General features: G+C 45.5%; 1 protein-coding gene across 2 annotated transcripts in view; it reads left to right on the top strand.

Annotated features, from left to right (window-relative positions):
* Nucleotides 1–21,151, top strand: part of SEPTIN5 (septin 5) — a 109,044-nt gene that overhangs the window by 42,008 nt on the left and 45,885 nt on the right. The window lies entirely within an intron of this gene.

Here is a 21,151-nt window from a genome sequence, read left to right as displayed (position 1 = left end):
CTTATGCTCCGGACAATGGGATTCTATTAGTAGAAGCCCCCTTTATGCTCTGGGCAATGAGATTCTATTAGTAGAAACCCCCCTTATGCTCTGGGCAATGAGATTCTCCTATTAGTAGAAGCCCCCTTATGCTCTGGGTAATGAGATTCTCCTATTAGTAGGAGCCCCCCTTATGCTCTGGGCAATGAGATTCTCATATTAGTAGAAGCCCCCCATATGCTCTGGGCAATGAGATTCTCCATATTAGTATAAGCCCCCCTTATGCTCTGGGCAATGAGATTCTCCATATTAGTGGAAGCCCCCTTATTCTCTGGGCAATGAGACCCTCCTATTAGTAGAAGCCCCCTTATGCTCTGGGTAATGAGATTCTCCTATTAGTAGGAGCCCCCTTATGCTCTGGGCAATGAGATTCTCGTATTAGTAGAAGCCCCCCCTTATGCCCTGGGCAATGAGATTCTTTGATTAGTAGAGAACCCCTTATTCTCTGGGCAATGAGATTCACGTATTAGTAGACGCTCTCTTATGGTCTGGGCAATGAGATTCTCCTATTAGTAGAAGCCCCCTTATGCTCTGGGCAATGATATTCTCGTATTAGCAGAAGCCCCCATATGCTCTGGGCAATGAGATTCTCCTATTAGTAGAAGCCCCCTTATGCTCTGGGTAATGAGATTTTCCTATTAGTAGGAGCCCCCCTTATGCTCTGGGCAATGAGATTCTCGTATTAGTAGAAGCCCCCCATATGCTCTGGGCAATGAGATTCTCCATATTAGTATAAGCCCCCCTTATGCTCTGGGCAATGAGATTCTCCATATTAGTGGAAGCCCCCTTATGCTCTGGGCAATGAGACCCTCCTATTAGTAGAAGCCCTCTTATGCTCTGGGTAATGAGATTCTCCTATTAGTAGGAGCCCCCTTATGCTCTGGGCAATGAGATTCTCGTATTAGTAGAAGCCCCCCCTTATGCTCTGGGCAATGAGATTCTTTGATTAGTAGAGAACCCCTTGTTCTCTGGGCAATGAGATTCACGTATTAGTAGACGCTCTCTTATGCTCTGGGCAATAATATTCTCGTATTAGCAGAAGCCCCCATATGCTCTGGGCAATGAGATTCTCCTATTAGTAGAAGCCCCCTTATTCTTTGGGCAACGAGATTCTCGTATTAGTAGAAGCCCCCCTTATGCTCTGGGCAATGAGATTCTCCTATTAGTAGAAGCCCCCTTATTCTTTGGGCAATGAGATTCTCCTATTAGTAAAGCCCCCCTTATGCTCTGGGCAATGAGATTCTCCTATTAGTAGAAGCCCCCTTATTCTTTGGGCAATGAGATTCTCCTATTAGTAGAAGCCCCCCTTATGCTCTGGGCAATCATATTCTCGTATCAGTAGAAGCCCCCCTTATGCTCTGGGCAATAAGATTCTCCTATTAGTAGAAGCCCCCTTATTTTTTGGGCAATGAGATTCTTGTATGTGTAGAAGCCCCCCTTATTCTCTGGGCAATGAGATTCTCCTATTAGTAGAAGCCCCCCATATGCTCTGGGCAATGAGATTCTTGTACTAGTAGAAGAAGCCCCCCATATGCTCTGGACAATGAGATTCTCCTATTAGTAGAAGCCCCCTTATGCTCTGGGTAATGAGATTTTCCTATTAGTAGGAGCCCCCCTTATGCTCTGGGCAATGAGATTCTCGTATTAGTAGAAGCCCCCCATATGCTCTGGGCAATGAGATTCTCCATATTAGTATAAGCCCCCCTTATGCTCTGGGCAATGAGATTCTCCATATTAGTGGAAGCCCCCTTATGCTCTGGGCAATGAGACCCTCCTATTAGTAGAAGCCCTCTTATGCTCTGGGTAATGAGATTCTCCTATTAGTAGGAGCCCCCTTATGCTCTGGGCAATGAGATTCTCGTATTAGTAGAAGCCCCCCCTTATGCTCTGGGCAATGAGATTCTTTGATTAGTAGAGAACCCCTTATTCTCTGGGCAATGAGATTCTCCTATTAGTAGAAGCCCCCTTATTCTTTGGGCAATGAGATTCTCCTATTAGTAAAGCCCCCCTTATGCTCTGGGCAATGAGATTCTCCTATTAGTAGAAGCCCCCTTATTCTTTGGGCAATGAGATTCTCCTATTAGTAGAAGCCCCCTTAGTTTTTGGGCAATGAGATTCTTGTATGTGTAGAAGCCCCCCTTATTCTCTGGGCAATGAGATTCTCCTATTAGTAGAAGCCCTCTTATGCTCTGGGTAATGAGATTCTCCTATTAGTAGGAGCCCCCTTATGCTCTGGGCAATGAGATTCTCGTATTAGTAGAAGCCCCCTTTATGCTCTGGGCAATGAGATTCTTTGATTAGTAGAGAACCCCTTATTCTCTGGGCAATGAGATTCTCCTATTAGTAGAAGCCCCCTTATTCTTTGGGCAATGAGATTCTCCTATTAGTAAAGCCCCCCTTATGCTCTGGGCAATGAGATTCTCCTATTAGTAGAAGCCCCCTTATTCTTTGGGCAATGAGATTCTCCTATTAGTAGAAGCCCCCCTTATGCTCTGGGCAATCATATTCTCGTATCAGTAGAAGCCCCCCTTATGCTCTGGGCAATAAGATTCTCCTATTAGTAGAAGCCCCCTTAGTTTTTGGGCAATGAGATTCTTGTATGTGTAGAAGCCCCCCTTATTCTCTGGGCAATGAGATTCTCCTATTAGTAGAAGCCCCCCATATGCTCTGGGCAATGAGATTCTTGTACTAGTAGAAGAAGCCCCCCATATGCTCTGGACAATGAGATTCTCCTATTAGTAGAAGCCCCCCTTATTCTCTGGGCAATGACATTCTCCTATTAGTAGAAGCCCCCCTTATGGTCTGGGCTATGAGATTGTCGTATTAGTAGAAGCCCCCCTTATTCTCTGGGCAATGACAATCTCCTATGAGTAGAAGCACCCTTATGGTCTGGGCTATGAGATTCTCCTATTAGTAGAAGCCCCCCTTATGGTCTGTGCTATGAGATTCTCCTATTAGTAGAAGCCCCCTTATGCTCTGGGCAATGAGATTCTCGTATAAGTAGAAGCCCCCCTTATTCTCTGGGCAATTAGATTGTCATATTAGTAGAAGCCCCCTTATGGTCTGGGCTATGAGATTCTCCTCTTAGTAGAAGCCCCCCTTATGGTCTGTGCTATGAGATTCTCCTATTAGTAGAAGCCCCCTTATGCTCTGGGCAATGAGATTCTCATATAAGTAGAAGCCCCCCTTATTCTCTGGGCAATTAGATTGTCATATTAGTAGAAGCCCCCTTATGGTCTGGGCTATGAGATTCTCCTATTAGTAGAAGCCCCCCTTATGGTCTGTGCTATGAGAGTCTCCTATTAGTAGAAGCCCCCTTATGCTCTGGGCAATGAGATTCTCGTATAAGTAGAAGCCCCCCTTATTCTCTGGGCAATTAGATTGTCATATTAGTAGAAGCCCCCTTATTCTCTGGGCAATGAGATTCTCCTATTAGTAGAAGCCCCCCATATGCTCTGGGCAATGAGATTCTTGTACTAGTAGAAGAAGCCCCCCATATGCTCTGGACAATGAGATTCTCCTATTAGTAGAAGCCCCCCTTATTCTCTGGGCAATGACATTCTCCTATTAGTAGAAGCCCCCCTTATGGTCTGGGCTATGAGATTGTTGTATTAGTAGAAGCCCCCCTTATTCTCTGGGCAATGACAATCTCCTATGAGTAGAAGCACCCTTATGGTCTGGGCTATGAGATTCTCCTATTAGTAGAAGCCCCCCTTATGGTCTGTGCTATGAGATTCTCCTATTAGTAGAAGCCCCCTTATGCTCTGGGCAATGAGATTCTCGTATAAGTAGAAGCCCCCCTTATTCTCTGGGCAATTAGATTGTCATATTAGTAGAAGCCCCCTTATGGTCTGGGCTATGAGATTCTCCTCTTAGTAGAAGCCCCCCTTATGGTCTGTGCTATGAGATTCTCCTATTAGTAGAAGCCCCCTTATGCTCTGGGCAATGAGATTCTCGTATAAGTAGAAGCCCCCCTTATTCTCTGGGCAATTAGATTGTCATATTAGTAGAAGCCCCCTTATGGTCTGGGCTATGAGATTCTCCTATTAGTAGAAGCCCCCCTTATGGTCTGTGCTATGAGATTCTCCTATTAGTAGAAGCCCCCTTATGCTCTGGGCAATGAGATTCTCGTATAAGTAGAAGCCCCCCTTATTCTCTGGGCAATTAGATTGTCATATTAGTAGAAGCCCCCTTATTCTCTGGGCAATGAGATTCTCCTATTAGTAGAAGCCCCCCATATGCTCTGGGCAATGAGATTCTTGTACTAGTAGAAGAAGCCCCCCATATGCTCTGGACAATGAGATTCTCCTATTAGTAGAAGCCCCCCTTATTCTCTGGGCAATGACATTCTCCTATTAGTAGAAGCCCCCCTTATGGTCTTGGCTATGAGATTCTCGTATTAGTAGAAGCCCCCCTTATTCTCTGGGTAATGACAATCTCCTATGAGTAGAAGCCCCCTTATGGTCTGGGCTATGAGATTCTCCTATTAGTAGCCCCCCTTATGGTCTGTGCTATGAGATTCTCCTATTAGTAGAAGCCCCCCTTATGCTCTGGGCAATGAGATTCTCCGATTACTAGAAGCCTCCTTATGCTCTGGGCAATGAGATTCTCGTATTAGTAGAAGCCCCCCTTATTCTCTGGGCAAAGACATTCTCCTATTAGTAGGATCCCCCTTATGCTCTGGGCAATGACATTCTCCTATTAGTAGAAGCCTCCTTATGACCTGGGTAATTAGATGCTCCTATTAGTAGAAGCCCCCTTATGCTCGGGCTCTCGGCAGTGTCTGAATAGTTATCCACCCTGAGTGCTCTTGAATGCGGAATTCAAATAAACATTTCTCATGACTCGTAGATTTGCATTCTGCTCTAGTGACCCCTGAAATTATTACCAAAAAATCATTGTACGTACTTAGACATCACTATTCTCTGTGGGAAAAAGCTGCTGAATTGTGAATGTACTGTGCAGTCTGCTTCATATGTGGAATTTAGCAGTTTGCAGTTCATTTATATGAAGCAATGAATAGCTTGTAAAGTTAATTATTATATTTTTGGCATTGCTGCATTAAGAGAAGCAACAGAAAAAGCAGTTGGCAACTGACCTGACCGCCAGTGTGCAAATCGCAATAAAACGGTTATGTGATGACTGCTGGAAATGTGAGACGTAGCGTAATCCGAATAATGTGTACATCACATACTGGTAGGATTCCCCATATTAGGCCACGTTCACACGTTCAGTTTTTTACCTCAGTATTTATAGGCCAAAACCGGGAGTGGAACAGTCAGAGGAAAAGTATGATAGAAACATATGCACCACTACTGTGTATTTATCTCCCACTCTTGGTTTTAGCTGAGAAATACTGAGGTAAAATACTGACCAAATACTCAACGTGTGAACTTAGACTTCCTACCTAATTTCATATCTGGCTTAAAAATAGGTAGTCTGTCAGGTGATTTTCAGTGATGTATGCTTTACATAGTGCTTGCTGATCTTTTTCTGTACAAGTAATTTTATTGTTGTACTCGCCCACTTTTGCCTGCTATACGAGTAAGCTTGTGAAGCTCTAAGTAGTCTGCTCGTTATCTTGTGCCTCCTAGCCTTCCATATGCTGATGAATCTGTGAGCTGCAGGCCCATCTGTGCCTTTACTTGGTCTTACAAACCAGCCCTGCCGCTCTAGCACATGTTACAGAGAGCACGGCGCATGCGCTGTGTGATTCTCCCATTGAAGTGCTCACACTATGTTCTGGCACAGCGCCTGCGTACGATACTCCCAATTTGTAGGTGTGGTGAGCTCAGTCCTATGCTCCTGTTGGGGGTATACACTATTTCAGACATATATTACTTACATCCCTGAAAATGACCTGACAGAATAATTTTAATTATTTTGAGGCAATGGAACTTTCCTAATAGCAGCTGAACGCACAAGGTGGGTGGACCTCCGCCATGTTGGTGGGGGTGTCTTTACCATTGCGATAGAGGTTGTGCTGCACTACAAAGTTTTACTGCTGTGCAGTCCTAATGCCTTAACTTCATATTTTAGGGTCACAGTTTCTTAAGTATTTATAAATCAAAACTTAGAGTGCAACCTAAAAGGAGAAAACTGTAATTGAAAGACTCTCACAGATTTTTCAAGAACAGTACCTGGAATGGATGCAAAAATGATGGCATGTAAATGCTTCCATTCTTTGTGTTTGATTTCCACTTCTAGTTTTGGCTTAAAAAAATAAGACAGATTTGCACTGTGTGAAAACTCTGTCCTTATTACATGAAGTCTACCTCAGACCAATGCTGTATTCTCAGCTGGTTGCTAAGAACTAGATGCCCAACTCAAACTCATGAGCTATGAGAGTCACCTTGCACTGTAGTAAACCCCACTATATACTGTAGATCCTTGCAAGTACGGTAACTAAAGGTACTGTCACACTCAGCAACTTTGCAAAGAGAACGACAACAATCCGTGATGTTGCAGCATCCTGGATAGCGATCTCGTTGTGTTTGACACGCAGCAGCGATCTGGATCCCGCTGTGCCATCGCTGGTCGGAGCTAGAAGTCCAGAACTTTATTTAGTCGCCAGGTCGGCGTGATTCGTCATGTTTGACATCAAAAGCAATGACGCCAGCAACGAGCATAGGGCCCCTAGATGTGTGTCGGATCGGTACACTCCAGCTGTTTGAAATGGAGCTAACAACCAGCGAGAACGATAAGTGAGTCGCCGTTACGTCACTGGATCTCTCCTGCATCGTTCTGGAGTTGCTGTGTTTGACGTCTCTACAGCGACCTAAACAGCGACGCTCCAGCGATCTAGTTTAGGTCGGCTCGTTGTCTATATCGCTGCAGCGTCGCTGAGTGTGACGGTACCTTAACTCTATGTTATCTGTCTATCAAAATCTCTTCTTTCTAGGGAGCTGTGAACACTACCAGGTCTTCAGAATGCTCGAGAACCTTGTGAATGGATGTCAAGTACTTTAATGGGGTAGTGAGTAGTGATGAGCAAACGTTCTCCGATAAGGTGTTACCTGAGCATGCTCAGGTGCTAACCGAGTGTCTTCGGCGTGCTCGAAAAATGTGTTTGAGTCCCCTCTGCTGCATGTCTTGTGGCTGTTTGACAGCCTCAACACTTGCAGGGATTTCCTGTTAGGCAATCCCTGCATCTATTGCAGCTATCAAACAGCCGTGAGATACAAGCTAAATCAGAATCTCAATTTGTAGACACAGTGTTTCAGGTAATTGCTCCTCATTAGGGTTGAGCGACCTTGACCTTTTTAGAGTCGAGTCGTGTTTCGCGAAACCCGACTATCTTAGAAGTCGAGTCGAGTGGAATCGGCCGATTATGGCGAAAAGTCGGGTATCGCCCGAAACACGAAACCCAATGCAAGTCAATGGGGGAGCATAGTCGGCAGTGAGTGGAGGCCAGGAAAACACCTACACTGCCCATTTTAATGGCAAAAACATCCATTCTTGTTACAGAAGCTTGTCAATCGTAATTTAGCTTATAATAATTGGAAGGCATTTGAAATTGGGGGTCATTTGGCTAAAGTTGTGGGGGGTAGGGCTGGTTCAAGTAATTAGTGGGCCCAGTAAATCTGGACCACGTCACGGCAGTGGAGCAGGGAGAGGTAAGTATTTCAACTTTGCAAGTGCTGTGATCCTGAGCAAGCAGGGGGGGCCCACTCGTTTGCATTGGCACTGGCACAGGGCCCCTCAAAGTACAGCGGTGTGTTTGCACGGCGGGGGCGCCTCCCACCGGCAGCAACACTTTTGCGTACTATGAGAGGCCCTGTGCCAGTGACGTCGCCAACTAGTATTCCTCCCCCCACCTGATGAAGGAACCTGCACTTTCATCTGCACCTTCCTCTTTGTCCCCGTGTAAGGTGGTATGGTATGCGGGAAGAGGAACCTGACTTTCAGCAGGGTCACAATGTTGCTGTGTAGCGTGCACGGGGAATTTTACGTTATGGGTCAATGTACCAGCAGACTCATCTATCACTGGCTGGGCAATGGGCAGGATGAGGAGGAAACACAGATATAGGCCCAAAGAATAAAGTTGGCTAAATGCAGTTCAAAATTGGTAACACAGGACTAACCAGGGGGCATTGCAGTGGAGGACAACTGGAATGAGAGGCTGACACAGAGAGTAGGCCCAAATCAGTAAGTAGTCGAAATGCAGTTCAAAATTGGCAACCGTAGTAAACAGGCGGCACAGCTTAGTTCAGTGGAGGAGAACAGCAAGGAGTGGCAGACACCGATAGTAGGCCCCAACCCAACTAGAAGGCCAAATGCAGTCTAACATTAACAACTACTTAACGAGAGCCTGAAAATGGAATTTCAGGACAGGAAACCAGGAGAACAGCAAGGAGTGGCAGACACCGATAGTAGGCCCCAAACCAACTAGTACGCCAAATGCAGTTGTTCCATTTAACCACAATTTAATGAGAGCCTGAAGATAGAAGTTCAGGAAAGGCAACCTGGAGAACACCTTGGAGTGTAACACACCATCTCTCTACACCCCATACCCAATTTGTAGGCCTAATGCAGTGTAGTTTTCAACAACTACTAAACGAGAGTCGGAAGATCGAAGCAATGTGGACGAAACCTGGGGAACACCTTGGAGTGTAACACACCGTCTCTCTACACCCCATACCCATTTTGTAGGCCTAATGCAGTGTAGTTTCCAACAACTACTAAACGAGAGCATGAAGATCGAAGCAATGGACAGGAAACCTGGGGAACACCTTGGAGTGGAACACACCATCTCTCTACACCCCATACCCAATTTGTAGGCCTAATGCAGTGTAGTTTCCAACAACTACTAAACGAGAGCATGAAGATCGAAGCAATGGAGAGGAAACCTGGGGAACACCTTGGAGTGGAACACACCATCTCTCTACACCCCATACCCAATTTGTAGGCCTAATGCAGCGTAGTTTCCAACAACTACTAAACGAGAGCCAGAAGATCGAAGCTCAGGAAAGGCAACCTGGAGAACACCTTGGAGTGGAACACACCATCTCTCTACACCCCATACCCAATTTGTAGGCCTAATGCAGCGTAGTTTCCAACAACTACTAAACGAGAGCATGAAGATCGAAGCAATGGAGAGGAAACCTGGGGAACACCTTGGAGTGTAACACACCATCTCTCTACACCCCATACCCAATTTGTAGGCCTAATGCAGTGTAGTTTCCAACAACTACTAAACGAGAGCCGGAAGATCGAAGCTCAGGAAAGGCAACCTGGAGAACACCTTGGAGTGGAACGCACCATCTCTCTACACCCCATACCCAATTTGTAGGCCTAATGCAGCGTAGTTTCCAACAACTACTAAACGAGAGCATGAAGATCGAAGCAATGGAGAGGAAACCTGGGGAACACCTTGGAGTGTAACACACCATCTCTCTACACCCCATACCCAATTTGTAGGCCTAATGCAGTGTAGTTTCCAACAACTACTAAACGAGAGCCGGAAGATCGAAGCTCAGGAAAGGCAACCTGGAGAACACCTTGGAGTGGAACACACCATCTCTCTACACCCCATACCAAATTTGTAGGCCTAATGCAGCGTAGTTTCCAACAACTACTAAACGAGAGCATGAAGATCGAAGCATTGGCGAGGAAACCTGGGGAACACCTTGGAGTGGAACACACCATCTCTCTACACCCCATACCCAATTTGTAGGCCTAATGCAGTGTAGTTTCCAACAACTACTAAACGAGAGCATGAAGATCGAAGCAATGGAGAGGAAACCTGGGGAACACCTTGGAGTTTAACACACCATCTCTCTACACCCCATACCCAATTTGTAGGCCTTATGCAGTGTAGTTTCCAACAACTACTAAACGAGAGCCAGAAGATCGAAGCTCAGGAAAGGCAACCTGGAGAACACCTTGGAGTGGAACACACCATCTCTCTACACCCCATACCCAATTTGTAGGCCTAATGCAGTGTAGTTTCCAACAACTACTAAACGAGAGCATGAAGATCGAAGCAATGGAGAGGAAACCTGGGGAACACCTTGGAGTGGAACACACCATCTCTCTACACCCCATACCCAATTTGTAGGCCTAATGCAGCGTAGTTTCCAACAACTACTAAACGAGAGCCAGAAGATCGAAGGTCAGGAAAGGCAACCTGGAGAACACCTTGGAGTGGAACACACCATCTCTCTACACCCCATACCCAATTTGTAGGCCTAATGCAGTGTAGTTTCCAACAACTACTAAACGAGAGCATGAAGATCGAAGCAATGGAGAGGAAACCTGGGGAACACCTTGGAGTGGAACACACCATCTCTCTACACCCCATACCCAATTTGTAGGCCTAATGCAGTGTAGTTTCCAACAACTACTAAACGAGAGTAGGAAGATCGAAGCAATGTGGACGAAACCTGGGGCACACCTTGGGGAGGCAGACACCGTTAGTAGGCCCTACCAAAGTTGTACCCCCAATGCAGTTTTAAAATTCCTAGAGGCTGAAAACAAGACTATTGACGCTCAGCTTTTTTCAAAGGAACACAGCTGAATTGAGTGGCGCAGACAGACACAGGTAGTAGGACTTAAACCAAAAATGTGGCTCACTGCAGCTTAAAAAAGTTACAGGGGTACACAAGCAGCAGTGCTCTGGGCAGTGGAGGACAATTTCAATAGTGGACCGCAGACAGACTTTGTACGCCTACTATTAAAAAAAGGATGCTCTATGCAATTAAAAATAGGTTCCAGGGGTCCACGGGCAGCAGTGGTGTGGTCAGTGGACGAGTATTGGAAGGAGGGACCGCAGACAGGCGTAGTAGGCCTAACATAACAAAATTAGGCTGTAGACACTGTAAAATTGGTTCCAGGGGTACACGGGCAGCAGTGGTGTGGTCAGCGGAGGAAAATTGGAATTAGGGACTGCAGACAGACTTTGTAGGCTGTCCCCTGTGGACCATGCATCCAACACATTAACCCAGTGCGCCGTAATGGACACGTAACTTTTTGTGGACATGCCTACTGGTCCATGCGTCTCTTGTCAGGTGCACCTTTCTACTGTTTGATTGCCTGAGTGCTATGACAATGCAGACTTTTTCATGCCGCTGGAGGGCTGGGATGGCTTTTCGCGCAAAAGAAATGTCGACTGGGTAGCTTGAACCGTTGCACAGCGTAGTTCATCTGGGCTTTCTAAATATAAAACAAAGAAAAAAAGGAGGCTACATGCACTTTCAGCTGGGTTCCAGGGGTACACGGCCAGCATTGGTCTGGTCAGTGGAGAACTATTGGAAGGAAGGACCGCAAACAGGCATCGAAGGCCTAACATAATAACAGATGGCTGTAGGCAATTTTAAATTGGTTCCAGGGGAACACGGGCAGCAGTGGCCTGGTCATTGTAGTAGTAGTAGAAAGAACGGACCGCAGACAGGCTTCGAAGGCCTAACATAATAAAATTGGGCTGGCTGTAGGCAATTTTAAATTGGTTCCAGGGGTACACGGGCAGCAGTGGTGTGGTCAGTGGAGGCCTAGTGGAAGGAGGGACCGCAGACAGGCTTCGAAGGCCTAACATAATAACAGATGGCTGTAGGCAATTTAAAATTGGTTCCAGGGGAACATGGGCAGCAGTGGCCTGGTCAGTGTAGTAGTAGTAGAAAGAACGGACCGCAGACAGGCTTCGAAGGCCTAACATAATAAAATTGGGCTGGCTGTAGGCAATTTTAAATTGGTTCCAGGGGTACACGGGCAGCAGTGCTGTGGTCAGTGGAGGCCTAGTGGAAGGAGGGACCGCAGACAGGCTTCGAAGGCCTAACATAATAACAGATGGCTGTAGGCAATTTAAAATTGGTTCCAGGGGAACATGGGCAGCAGTGGCCTGGTCAGTGTAGTAGTAGTAGAAAGAACGGACCGCAGACAGGCTTCGAAGGCCTAACATAATAAAATTGGGCTGGCTGTAGGCAATTTTAAATTGGTTCCAGGGGTACACGGGCAGCAGTGGTGTGGTCAGTGGAGGCCTAGTGGAAGGAGGGACCGCACACAGGCTTCGAAGGCCTAACATAAAAAAATAGGGCTGTTGGCAATTTAAAATTGGTTCCAGGGGTACACGGGCAGCAGTACAATGGTCAGTGGAGGCCTAGTGGAAGGAGGGACCGCAGACAGGCTTCGAAGGCCTAACATAACAAAAATGTCAATACAATGGTATTGTCAGTGCCAGGCATTGGAGGATATCAGCGCATAGACTAAACATTGGTGGAGCTGTGAGAGATAATTTTGCAAGTGGTAGAGCACTGTTTGAGCTGGGGGGGGGGACTGTCTTGTGGCCGGCGGTACAGGCCCAGGGCCCCTCATATTACAACGGTGTGTCTGACGTTGGGTGCGCACCACCACCGCCAGAGACACTTTATTGTACTATGAGGGACCCAGTGGCAGTGCCGTCGACCAAAAGCGGGCACACCCACCTCTTCAGACAAACAGCACTCTCACGGGTGCTGGCGCCAAGTGGCGATACCACGGCCCCGTGTGGGGAGTTTGGCCATTTAGTGAGGTGTAAACATGTCGTATGCTGGACAATCAGGTGCAGAAAATTACGAGATTGGAAAAGTCATTCAGAATAGTCCACAGGCAAGACCTTTTCATAGGAAAGCTAGATGTCAGCCGGGCAAGGTGGGGCAAAAGATTTCGAAATCCAGTTGTGGTTCATTTTAATGAAGGTTAGATCATCTACATTTTGGGTAGCCAGACGAGTCTTTTTTTCTGTTAGTATTGAACCTGCAGCACTGAATACTCTTTCTGATAGGACACTAGCTGCCGGGCAAGCAAGCTCCTGCAATGCATATTCTGCCAATTCTGGCCAGGTGTCTAATTTGGATGCCCAGTAATCAAATGGGAATGACGGTTGAGGGAGAACGTCGATAAGGGATGAAAAATAGTTTGTAACCATACTGGACAAATGTTGTCTCCTGTCACTTTGAATTGATGCTGCAGTACCTGTCCTGTCTGCGGTCATAGCAAAATCACTCCACAACCTGGTCAGAAAACCCCTCTGGCCAACGCCACTTCTGATTTCTGCCCCTCTAACACCTCTGGTCTGCTGGCCCCTGCAGCTCGTGTGAGAACGATCACGGGCGCTGTGTGCAGGGAATGCCAGAAGCAAACGGTCAACAAGAGTTGATTGGTTGCTAATATTATTTCCAAGTTGTCATGTGGCATTATATTTAGCAATTTGCCTTTATAGCGAGGATCAAGGAGGCAGGCCAACCAGTAATCGTCATCGTTCATCATTTTAGTAATGCGTGTGTCCCTTTTGAGGATATGTAAGGCATAATCCGCCATGTGGGCCAAAGTTCCAGTTCTCAAATCTGCGGTTGTGCTTGGCTGAGGGGCAATTTCAGGCAAATCCACGTCACTTGTGTCCCTCCAAAAACCAGAACCCGGCCTTGCCGCGCCAACAATTTCCAGTGGCCCCGGAAAAGCTTCCTCATTAAAAATATAATCATCCCCATCATCCTCCTCGTCCTCCTCCTCTTCGCCCCTGCCTCGTCCTGTACACTGCCCTGGCCAGACAATGGCTGACTGTCATCAAGGCTTTCCTCTTCCTCAGCTGCAGACGCCTGATCCTTTATGTGCGTCAAACTTTGCATCAGCAGACGCATTAGGGGGATGCTCATGCTTATTATGGCGTTGTCTGCACTAACCAGCCGTGTGCATTCCTCAAAACACTGAAGGACTTGACACATGTCTTGAATCTTCGACCACTGCACACCTGACAACTCCATGTCTGCCATCCTACTGCCTGCCCGTGTATGTGTATCCTCCCACAAAAACATAACAGCCCGCCTCTGTTCGCACAGTCTCTGAAGCATGTGCAGTGTTGAGTTCCACCTTGTTGCAACGTCTATGAGTAGGCGATGCTGGGGAAGGTTCAAAGAACGCTGATAGGTCTGCATACGGCTGGAGTGTACGGGCGAACGGCGGATATGTGAGCAAAGTCCACGCACTTTGAGGAGCAGGTCGGATAACCCCGGATAACTTTTCAGGAAGCACTGCACCACCAGGTTTAAGGTGTGAGCCAGGCAAGGAATGTGTTTCAGTTGGGAAAGGGAGATGGCAGCCATGAAATTCCTTCCGTTATCACTCACTACCTTGCCTGCCTCAAGATCTACAGTGCCCTGCCACGACTGCGTTTCTTTCTGCAAGAACTCGGACAGAACTTCCGCGGTGTGTCTGTTGTCGCCCAAACACTTCATAGCCAATACAGCCTGCTGACGTTTGCCAGTAGCTGCCCCATAATGGGAGACCTGGTGTGCAACAGTGGCAGCTGCGAATGGAGTGGTTGTGCGACTGCGGTCTGTGGACGAGCTCTCGCTTCTGCAGGAGGACGAGGAGGAGGAGGAGGGGGTGCGAACGGCTACAGCCAACTGTTTCCTAGACCGTGGGCTAGGCAGAACTGTCCCAAACTTGCTGTCCCCTGTGGACCCTGCATCCACAACATTCACCCAGTGTGCCGTGATGGACACGTAACGTCCCTGGCCATGCCTACTGGTCCATGCATCTGTTGTCAGGTGCACCTTTGTGCTCACAGATTGCCTGAGTGCATGGACGATGCGCTCTTTAACATGCTGGTGGAGGGCTGGGATGGCTTTTCTGGAAAAAAAGTGTCGACTGGGTAGCTCGTAGCGTGGTACAGCGTAGTCCATCAGGGCTTTGAAAGCTTCGCTTTCAACTAACCGGTAGGGCATCATCTCTAACGAGATTAGTCTAGCTATGTGGGCGTTCAATCCCTGTGTACGCGGATGCGAGGCTAAGTACTTCCTTTTTCTAACCATAGTCTCATGTAGGGTGAGCTGGACTGGAGAGCTGGAGATCGTGGAACTAGCGGGGGTGCCGGTGGACATGGCAGACTGAGAGACGGTGGGAGATGGTATTGTTGCCGCCGGTGCCCTAGATGCAGTGTTTCCTACTACGAAACTGGTGATTCCCTGACCCTGACTGCTTTGGCCTGGCAAAGAAACCTGCACAGATACTGCAGGTGGTGCGGAAAATGGTGGCCCTACACTGCCGGAAGGGATGTTGCGTTGATGACTAGCTTCATTGGCCGAGGGTGCTACAACCTTAAGGGACGTTTGGTAGTTAGTCCAAGCTTGCAAATGCATGGTGGTTAAATGTCTATGCATGCAACTTGTATTGAGACTTTTCAGATTCTGCCCTCTGTTTAAGGTAGTTGAACATTTTTGACAGATGACTTTGCGCTGATCAATTGGATGTTGTTTAAAAAAATGCCAGACTGCACTCTTTCTAGCATCGGATACCTTTTCAGGCATTGCAGACTGAGCTTTAACCGGATGGCCACGCTGTCCTCCAACACGTTTTGGCTTTGCCACGCGTTTTGGGCAAGATACGGGCCCGGCAGATGGAACCTGTTGCGATGTTGATGCCTGCTGCGGCCCCTCCTCCTCCGCTTCAGAACTGCTGCCGCCTGCACCCTGTTCCCCCAATGGCTGCCAATCGGGGTCAAGAACTGGGTCATCTATTACCTCTTCTTGTAGCTCGTGTGCAACTTCGTCTGTGTCACCGTGTCGGTCGGTGGTATAGCGTTCGTGATGGGGCAACATAGTCTCATCAGGGTCTGATTCTTGATCATTACCCTGCGAGGGCAATGTTGTGGTCTGAGTCAAAGGACCAGCATAGTAGTCTGGCTGTGGCTGTGCATCAGTGCACTCCATGTCAGATTCAACTTGTAATGGGCATGGACTGTTAACTGCTTCACTTTCTAAGCCAGGGACGGTATGTGTAAAGAGCTCCATGGAGTAACCCGTTGTGTCGCCTGCTGCATTCTTCTCTGTTGTTGTTTTTGCTGAAGAGGACAAGGAAGCGACTTGTCCCTGACCGTGAACATCCACTAACGACGCGCTGCTTTTACATTTACCAGTTTCAAGAGAGGAGGCAAAAGAGCTAGAGGCTGAGTCAGCAAGATAAGCCAAAACTTGCTCTTGCTGCTCCAGCTTTAAAAGCGGTTTTCCTACTCCCAGAAAAGGGAGCGTTCGAGGCCTTGTGTAGCCAGACGACGAACCTGGCTCCACAGCTCCAGACTTAGGTGCAATATTTTTTTTCCCACGACCACCTGATGCTCCACCACTACCACTACCCTCATTACCAGCTGACAATGAACGCCCCCGGCCACGACCTCTTCCACCAGACTTCCTCATTGTTTTAAAAACGTAAACAAACTAACGGTATTTGTTGCTGTCACACAACTTACACGGTGAGCTATAACTTCAGTATGATTTAGCTACCCCTTTACAGGTGGGTGAGACCACAACGAAAATCAGGCACAATGTTACACACTCTGTTTTTGGTGGCACCAAATGAGAGAGATGCCACACACGCAGGACTGTCACTGAAGCACAAATGTAAATATTAATCTCCCACTGTTTTTTTTTATTTTTTTATTTTTTTTTCAGGGAGACTTTAGAAACAAAATAAAATAAAATGATTTTTTCAGGAAGAATTTAGAAACCAAATAACATAAAATGATTTTTCCAATGACAATTTAGAAACCAAATAAAAAAAAAAAAAAAAAGGCTTTCTATGCCCCACTGAGTGAGAGATGCCACACACAGGAGTCAGGAGTGGCACACAAGCCCAGAGGCCAATATTTTTCTCCCAATGATTGATGTAGTGATTTTTTCAGGTAGATTTTGGAACCCAAATCAAGCAAAAAAAAAAAAGGCTTTCTATGGCCCACAATTGGAGAGAGAGAGAGAGATGGCACACCCAGGAGTCAAGACTGGCACACAAGCAGAAAGGGCAATATTAATCTCCCACTGATTTTTTTTTTTTTTTCAGGGAGACTTTAGAAAAAAAAAATAATAGATTAAAATGATTTTTTCAGGAAGAATTTAGAAACCAAATAAAATAAAATGATTTTTTCAGGGAAAATTTAGAAAACAAATAAAACAAAAAATAGGCTTTCTATGGCCCACTGAGTGAGAGATGACGCACACAGGAGTCAGGAGTGGCACACAAGCCCAGAGGCCAATATTGTTCTCCCAATGATTGATGTAGTGATTTTTTCAGGTAGATTTTGGAACCCAAATCAAGCAAAAAAAATAATAGGCTTTCTATGGCCCACAATTGGAGAGAGAGAGAGAGATGGCACACCCAGGAGTCAAGACTGGCACACAAGCAGAAAGGGCAATATTAATCTCCCACTGATTTGTTTTTGTTTTTTGTTTTTTAGGGAGACTTTAGAAAAAAAAATAATTAAAAAAAATGATTTTTTTCAGGAAGAATTTAGAAACCAAATAAAATAAAATGATTTTTTCAGGGAGAATTTAGAAAACAAATAAAACAAAAAATAGGCTTTCTATGGCCCACTGAGTGAGAGATGACGCACACAGGAGTCAGGAGTGGCACACAAGCCCAGAGGCCAATATTGTTCTCCCAATGATTAATGTAGTGATTTTTTCAGGTAGATTTTGGAACCCAAATCAAGCTAAAAAAATAATAGGCTTTCTATGGCCCACAATTGGAGAGAGAGAGAGAGATGGCACACCCAGGAGTCAAGACTGGCACACAAGCAGAAAGGGCAATATTAATCTCCCACTGATTTGTTTTTTTTTTTTTTTTTTTAGGGAGACTTTAGAAAAAAAAATAATTAAAAAAAATGATTTTTTTCAGGAAGAATTTAGAAACCAAATAAAATAAAATGATTTTTTCAGGGAGAATTTAGAAAACAAATAAAACAAAAAATAGGCTTTCTATGGCCCACTGAGTGAGAGATGACGCACACAGGAGTCAGGAGTGGCACACAAGCCCAGAGGCCAATATTGTTCTCCCAATGATTGATGTAGTGATTTTTTCAGGTAGATTTTGGAACCCAAATCAAGCTAAAAAAATAATAGGCTTTCTATGGCCCACAATTGGAGAGAGAGAGAGAGATGGCACACCCAGGAGTCAAGACTGGCACACAAGCAGAAAGGGCAATATTAATCTCCCACTGATTTTTTTTTTTTTTTTTTTTTCAGGGAGACTTTAGAAAAAAAAAATAATAGAATAAAATGATTTTTTTCAGGAAGAATTTAGAAACCAAATAAAATAAAATGATTTCTTCAGGGAGAATTTAGAAAACAAATAAAACAAAACATAGGCTTTCTATGGCCCACTGAGTGAGAGATGACGCACACAGGAGTCAGGAGTGGCACACAAGCCCAGAGGCCAATATTGTTCTCCCAATGATTAATGTAGTGATTTTTTCAGGTAGATTTTGGAACCCAAATCAAGCTAAAAAAATAATAGGCTTTCTATGGCCCACAATTGGAGAGAGAGAGAGAGAGATGGCACACCCAGGAGTCAAGACTGGCACACAAGCAGAAAGGGCAATATTAATCTCCCACTGATTTGATTTTTTTTTTTCAGGGAGACTTTAGAAAAAAAAATAATAATAAAAAATGATTTTTTCAGGAAGAATTTAGAAACCAAATAAAATAAAATGATTTTTTCAGGGAGAATTTAGAAAACAAATAAAACAAAAAATAGGCTTTCTATGGCCCACTGACTGAGAGATGGCACACACAGGAGTCAGGAGTGGCACACAAGCCCAGAGGCCAATATTAATCTCCCACTTTTTTTTTTTTTTTTTTCAGGGAAAATTTATAAACCCAATAAAAAAAATAATAAATAGGCTTTCTATGGCCCACTATTTGTGAGAGAGATGGCACGCTCAGGACTGGCACACAAGCCCAGAGGCCAATATTAATCTCCCACTTTTTTTTTTTTTTTCCAGGGAAAATTTATAAACCCAATAAAAAAAATAATAAATAGGCTTTCTATGGCCCACTATCTGAGAGAGAGAGATGGCACGCTTAGGACTGGCACACAAGCCCAAAGGCCAATATTAATCTCCCTTTTTTTTTCAGGGAGAATTTATAAAACAAAAAAAAAATAAATAAATAGGCTTTCTATGGCCCACTATTTGTGAGAGAGATGGCACGCTTAGGACTGGCACACAAGCCCAAAGGCCAATATTAATCTCCCACTGATTGATGTAGTGATTTTTTCAGGTAGATTTTAGAACCCAAATCAAGCAAAAAAATAAATAGGCTTTCTATGGCCCACTGAGTAAGAGATGGCACAGACAGGGATGGCACTCTAGCAGAAATGCTCTCAGCCAGGTATGGCAGGCAGCAATAAGGAGTGGACTGATGCACAAATTAAATGAAAAGTGTGGACAAACAAACAAGATAGCTGTGCAGAAAGGAAGGAACAAGAGGATTTGTGCTTTGAAAAAAGCAGTTGGTTTGCACAGCGGCGTACACACAGCAATGCAGCTATCAGGGAGCCTTCTAGGGCAGCCCAATGAGCTACAACGCTGAGGAAAAAAAAAAAAAAATGTAGCTTCCACTGTACCTGCACACCGAAGGTGGTGTTGGACAGTGCAAATCGCTACAGCACAAGCGGTTTGGTGGTTAATGGACCCTGCCTAACGCTATCCCTGCTTCTGACGAAGCGGCAGCAACCTCTCCCTAAGCTCAGATCAGCAGCAGTAACATGGCGGTCGGCGGGAACACCCCTTTATAGCCCCTGTGACGCCGCAGACAGCAAGCCAATCACTGCAATGCCCTTCTCTAAGATGGTGGGGACCAGGACCTATGTCATCACGCTGCCCACACTCTGCGTTTACCTTCATTGGCTGAGAAATGGCGCTTTTCGCGTCATTGAAACGCGACTTTGGTGCGAAAGTCGCGTACCGCATGGCCGACCCCGCACAGGGGTCGGATCGGGTTTCATGAAACCCGACTTTGCCAAAAGTCGGCGACTTTTGAAAATGAACGACCCGTTTCGCTCAACCCTACTCCTCATCAGTGCAAAGTAAGAGAACTGATTTGGATAGGTGAGAGGCTCTGGACTGAAGTCTAAGGGGTAACGTTTCTTCTTGTGGAGATTGACATCCTGGCCCTGGCATGCCAAGGTAAAGAGGCTTATTTGCTTTATACCTCAGTGCAGAGCCTCTCAGCTAGCCAAATCAGGTCTCATACTTTGCACTGACAAGGAGTCCCGTAATACCCCGAAACACTGTGTCTGCAAATTGAGGCTCTGATTTAGCTTTTATCGTAAGTCACATTTCAAGGCTTGTTAAAGGGTCTATAATGACTTGTAGGATTGCTGCTTCCAACAGGTGGCACTATAGAGTTCAAGTCCTCTTCCTCTCTAAAGAGGCAATTTGCATATACCCAAAGGGGCACTTTTATCCCCATTACAAAATAAAAAAGCAGTGCTCATGACCACCCCCTTCATTCTCTATAGGGCTACCAGGAAAAAGCCAAGTGCAGCCCAAAGAAGTTGTTTTTGCTGTTTTTGTTAGCAGTCAAGAAGTGCCACAGTATGTTCTACTGGCTTAATCCTGTTGAAGTAATTTTAGCACGGTGGATCAGTGGTTAGCACTGTTGCTTTTCAGCCTGAGGTCCTTGGTTCAAATCCAACTAAGGACAACAGTTGAATACGTTTTCATGTTCTCCGTGTGTTTGTCTTGATTTCCCCAAGGTTCTCCGGTTTCCTCCCACACTCTAATGACATACAGTTAGGGAATTTAAATTGTGAGCCCCAATGGGGACAGTGATTAAATGTCTGTAAAGCGCTGTGTATTATGTTAGCGGTAAAAAAAAATAAAAACGAATGACAACAAAAGATTTAATCTACAGATACAACATACTTTATGTTCCCGAAAATACAATGGGGCATATTTATCAAGCTAAAGTCTGGTGTAAATTGCACCAAAAAGTCTTTCATAACTTGCGCCATATTTATTACGCATTTGAGACACTTTTAACGGCTTGTATGACTAGGGGGCGGGACCTTGCCTGAAAAGGGTGTGGCTTATTATGAAATGGACATAATGCACTAGAAAATGTGCCAAAATAACGGCAAAGATTGCTGGTACAAAGTAAGCCAACTAATTGGTGGTGTAAACTTTAGGCTAGAGAGCCATACAGTTTGATATATTGAGCCACTTTGATAAATATGGTGAATTTTAAGATTGTCTAGTCTAAGTTTTCAGTGTCTAATAAATAGATTTTGATAAATTTGCCCCAATGTCTGCTCTCACCAATTCCTTAAATCAAAGCTTTTATTAAACATTGGTAGGCGTCTATAA

The sequence above is a fragment of the Ranitomeya imitator genome, chromosome 1 (assembly GCF_032444005.1).
Source record: "Ranitomeya imitator isolate aRanImi1 chromosome 1, aRanImi1.pri, whole genome shotgun sequence".
NCBI classification, from domain to species: Eukaryota; Metazoa; Chordata; class Amphibia; order Anura; family Dendrobatidae; genus Ranitomeya; species Ranitomeya imitator.
This window is presented reverse-complemented; position numbering and strand designations above follow the sequence as displayed.